This window comes from Hipposideros armiger, unplaced genomic scaffold (assembly GCF_001890085.2).
Source record: "Hipposideros armiger isolate ML-2016 unplaced genomic scaffold, ASM189008v1 scaffold_822, whole genome shotgun sequence".
In the NCBI taxonomy this organism is placed as follows: domain Eukaryota; kingdom Metazoa; phylum Chordata; class Mammalia; order Chiroptera; family Hipposideridae; genus Hipposideros; species Hipposideros armiger.
Window position 1 is genome coordinate 525,312 of NW_017732172.1, and position 5,690 is coordinate 531,001.

Below are 5,690 nucleotides of genomic sequence, written 5' to 3' on the forward strand. Positions count from 1 at the left end.
TGCAGTGTCTCCCTGAAATTCCATTCCACCCAATTTTCTTGCCCTGCCCAAGCCTTTTCCAGTGGTGCCTCCACACAAGTGGCCTGCCTCAGCTTGCACTGAAGACTCACTCAAAGGACTAAAAACCTCACACAAGCATTAGCCATCATGCATTATAGCTCCTGCCAAGTGGCCCCAAGCCTGGCACAAGGGATGGCTAGCCTTGTCTCCCATTATAGCTCCAACTAAGTGGCTCCAAGCCCAGCACAAGTGGCAGCTGGCCTCAGCTCATATTCTAGATCCAATGAAGCAGCCCCAAGCCTGGCACAAGAGACAGCTAACATCAACCTGCACCAGAGCCCCTCCCAAGGGGTTCTGGACCCAACATATGCAGTGGCCAGCTTCAGACTTCACCAGGTCTCTACTCAAACAGCTCCACAACCAACACACCTGATGGATGGCTCAGTTGGCACCAGAGGCCTGCTCATCTGTTGTAGTCATGGCTGGCAATCACAGCCAGTCAGTCTGAAGGTCAACCCCACCATTGTGCCAGCAACAACTGAGGCCCAAGTATAGTAGGAGGGAACTGGCAATCCACACAGGAGCACCCCTAGAGAACCAGACTCAGGTGACAGGACGGACTGTGCCACTAGGCCCCACAGGACACCTTCTACATTAGGTCACTCCTTCAAGACTGTGAGATATAACATAGCTACATAATTCATAGAAACCAACACAGAGAATTAGACAAAAAACGAGGAGAAAAAGAAACATGTCCAAAATGAAAGAAGAGGACAAAACTCCAGAAAAAGAACAAAACAAAATGGAGACAAGCAGTCTACCAGATAAAGAGTTCAAAACTCTGGTTATAGAGATGCTCGATGAAGTTGGGAGGAGAATAGATGAACTCAGTGAATACTTCCACAAAAAGAAAATATAAAAGAGAACAATCAGAACCAAACAATACAATAACAGAAATGAAAAACATACTAGAGAGAATCATTGTCAGGTTAGATAAAACACAGCATCAAATCAGCAATCTGCAAGATAAGGTAAAAAAAAAAAACCCTCCCAATTGGAGCAACAAAAAGAAAATAGAATAAAAAGTAAATGAAGATAATTTAAGTGACCTCAGGGACAACATGAAGGATACCACATTCACATCACAGGGGCCCCAGAAAGAGAAAAAAGAGAGAAAGAGATTGAAAGCCTATTTAAAGAAATAATGACAGAAAACTTCCCTTACCTGGTGAAGGAAAAAGACATACAGGAAGTGCAGTGTCCCAAACAACAAGAACCCAAAGAGATCCACATCAAGACACATCATAATTAAAATGTCAAAACTTAAAAATGAAGAGAGAATCTTAAAAGCAGCAAGAGAAAAGCAGTTAGTTATGTACAAAAAACTCCCATTAGATAGTCAGCTGATTTTTCAAAAGAAATTTTGCAGACCAGAGGAATTGGCATGAAATATTCGAAGTGATGAAAGGGGAAAAAAATCTACAATCAGATTACCTTACCTACAGAGGTTATCATTTAGAATAGGAGAGGTAAAGATTTTCCCAGACAAGCAAAAGCTAAAAGAGTTCATCACAACTAAACTAGCATTACAAGAAATTTTAAAGTGACATCTTTAAGTGGATAAAAAGGCAAAAACTAAAGATAAAATATAGAAAAGGAAAAAAAANATAAGTAAAATCAGAAATGAAAGAAAAGAGACAGCTAACACCAGAGAAATACAAAGAATTGTAAGAAAATACTATGAAGAATTATGTACCAACAAATTGGACAACCTGAAAGAAATCGACAAATTTTTAGAAACATATAATCTTCCAAGACTGAATCGTGAATAAATAGATAATTTGAACAGACTAATTACTAGTAACAACATCGAGTCAGTAATCAAAAAACTCCCAACAAATAAAAGTCCTCGATCGGATGGCTTCACAAGTGAATTATACCAAACATTTAAACTAGAATTAAAACCCATCCTTTTCAAGCTATTCAAAAAAACTGAAGAGGAGGGATAGCTCCCAAACTCATTTCACAAGGTCAGCATTACCCTGATACCAAAACCAGAAAAGACGCTATAAAAAAAGAAAATTACAGGCCAATATTCTTGATGAACATAGATATAAAAATTCTTCAAAAAAATTAGCCAACAGAATATATCAATGTATTAAGAAGAGCATACACCATGATCAAGTGAGATTTATGCAAAATCTTTTTGACACCAATAATGAACTATCAGACAGAGAAACTAAGAGAACAATTCCATTTACAATTTCATCAAAAAGAATAAAATACTTAGGAATAAATTTAACAAAGGAAATAAAAGACCTGTACTCAGCAAACTATAAGACATTACTGAAAGAAAATGAAAATAAATGGAAGGATATACCATGCTCATGGATTGGAAGATGTCACATCATTAATATGTCCATATTATCCAAAGAAATATACAAATTCAATGCAGTAACTGTCAAAATACCAATGGCATTTTTCACAGAACTAGAACAAAAAAACCTAAAATTTACATGGAACCACAAAAGACTCTGAGTAGCCAAAGCAATACTGAGAAAGGAGAACAAAGTTGGAGGTATCATGCTATTGATATTAAACAATACCAGAAGGCTACAGCAATCAAAACATTATGGTACTGGCATAAAAACAGACACATTGATTAATGGAATAGAAAGAGAGCCTAGAAATAATTGATGCTTATAAGGTCTCAACTAATCTATGACAATGGAAGCAAGAATATACAATGGGGTAAAGACAGTCTCTTCCATAAATAGTAATGGGAAAATTGGACAGGCACATGTAAAAACAATGAACCAAGATCACTTTTTTGCACAATATATAAAAATAAACTCAAAATGGATTAAAGCTTAAATGTAAGACCTGAAACCATAAAACGCCTAGAAGAAAATATAGGCAAAAATTTCTTTTACATTGTTCTTAGCAACTTTTTATGTATCCAAGGACAAAAACAATAAAAAGCAAAAATAAACAAATGAATTACATAAAACTTAAAAGCTTTTGCACCACCAAGAACACAAAAAGGAACCGACTGAATGAAAGAAGATATTTGCAAATAAATATCCGATAAGGGGTTAATATCCAAAATATATACAGAACTCATACAGCTCAACATCAAAAATAGACAATCCGATTTTAAAAAATGGGCAGAAGACATGAATATACATTTCTCCAGAGGTTATTACAGATGGCCAATAGATATATGAAAAAATGCTCAACATCACCAATCATTTGGAAAATGCAAATTAAAAACACAATGAGATATCACCTCATACCTGTCAGAATGGCAATTGTCAATAAATCAACAAACAATAAGTGTTGGCAAAGATGTACAGAAAGGGGAACCCTCGTTCATTGCTGGTGAGTTTGTAAACTGGTGTAGCCATTACAGAAAACAATATGGAGGTTCTTCAAAAATTTAAAACAAGAACTACCATATGACACAGCAATTCCATTTCTGGGTATTTATCCAAAGAAATCCAAAACACTAATTTGAAAAGATATATGCACTCCTATGTCCACTGCAGCATTATTTACAATAGCCAAAATATGGAAGCAATATAGATGTCCATTGCTAGTCAAATGGATAAAGAAGATGTGGTATATGTATACACTGGAATATTATTTAGCCATAAAAAATGAAATTTTGTCATTTGAAACTACATGGCTGGACCTAGAAGGCATTATGCTAAGTAAAATAAGTCAGACTGAGAAATATAGATATCATATGATTACACTTGTATGTGAAATCTAAAAAAAATAAACAAAATAGAAACAAACTCATAGATACAAAGAAAAAACTGATGGTTGCCAGATGTGAAGGAGGCTAGAAGGATGAGTGAAAGAGGTTAAAAGAATTAGGAATTACAAATTGCCAGTAATAAAAATAGTCACTAGGATGTAAAGTACAGCTTAGGGAATATAGTCAATAATATTGTAATAACTATGTATGGTGACATATTGGTACTAGACTTATCATGGTGATAACTTAGTAAGGCACAAAAATGTCTAATCACTATGTTGTACACCTGAAACTAATATAATTTTATATGTCAACTATAATTGAAAAATATTTTAATTATTAAAAAAAACACCACACTGTATGCTTTACAGAGTGTGAATGATTACCATTCACTAAATGAACATTGTGCTGAATAATGGTTCAAAGTATCTTGAGAGAAACAGCTTTATTACAAGCGTTTTTGAGAATTCTGTATGCATTACAAAATATCTTAGAGTTTCATTTATTGAAAGACTATTGTGCTGAATATAGTGTGCCAAAAGCCTCTATAGACCTTCTTTATTACAAGTCCTTTCAAATACTTTACTACATGCTTGACAGAATGGATTCTATTCACTGAAAGAACACTGTGCTGAATAAAGTTTTAATCTAAGTTGGAAGAAAGATCTTTATTACAAGTGTTGTTAAACATACTTTTATACATATTACAGAATACAGATGAATTACATTCATTGAAAAAAACACTGTGCTAAACACAGTACACAAGTAGATAATTGAGAACGTTTTTATTACAAGTACTGTAAAAAAATTTGTTACATGCTTTACAGAATGTGTATTAGTTCCATTCACTGAAATACTGTGCTGAATGAGGTTTCACTGTAGGTCTAAAAATGACCTTTGTTACAAGTGTTGTTTAACATTATTGTACATGCATTAGAGTGTACATATATATTCCATTCAATGTGTACAAGTAGGTAATTTATAACATCTTTATTACAAGTGCTTTCAAACAATTTACTTCATGCCGTGGAGAATGGGTATGAGTTCCATTCAGTGAAGAAACATTATGCTGAATGAGGATTCAATATACCTTTGAACAAGTAGGTTTACTACTATAGTTAAACATTCTTCAACATGCATGACAGACTATATATGAGTTCAGATCTCTGAGGGAACACTTTGCTGCACTCAGTGTGCAAGTAGCTTCTTTAGAATATCTTTATTTCAAGTGCTTTAAAACATATAACCACATGCATTACAAAATGTGCATGAGTTTCATTCACTAAATGAATACTATGCTGAATGAGGATTCAATGTAGCTTAGAAGAGGCAGCTTTATTACAAGTGTTAGTAAACATTCTTCTATATTTTGGGGGAAGGTGGGGTCAAGATGGCAGAGTAAGTAAACTCTGAACTCACTTCTTCCCACAATCAAAATTACAACTAAATTATAGAACAACCATCATTTAGAACCACCTGAAGACAACCTGAACAGGATTCCTATAACTAAGGATATAAAAAAGAAGCCATATTGAGACAGGTAGGAGGAGAGGGGACACAGAATGGGAAGGTCCTACAGTCTTAGGGTGTCAATTAAGTAATGGGAGGAGTAGCTTGGTTACAGATCCCCACTGAGTGAGGGATCCCAGTGCTACACCAGGCTTCCCATCCTGGGGCACCTGTGCTGGGAAGAGGAGTTTCCATAATACCAGTGGGACTCACATCTGAGAGAGACAAAATGCTGCAGAAGACTGAGATGCTTTTCCTAACCTATTTGCACAAAAGTTCAGTCACTCTAAGTTCTAGCACAGGGGTAGCAGCTCAAGAAGCATTAGGGACATAAAGGAATGAACTACATTGACTAAATTCAGGACAAGGGTTAGATGCTCAAGAACTGGGGGAACTCTCTCCATGGACAAAAGTACTG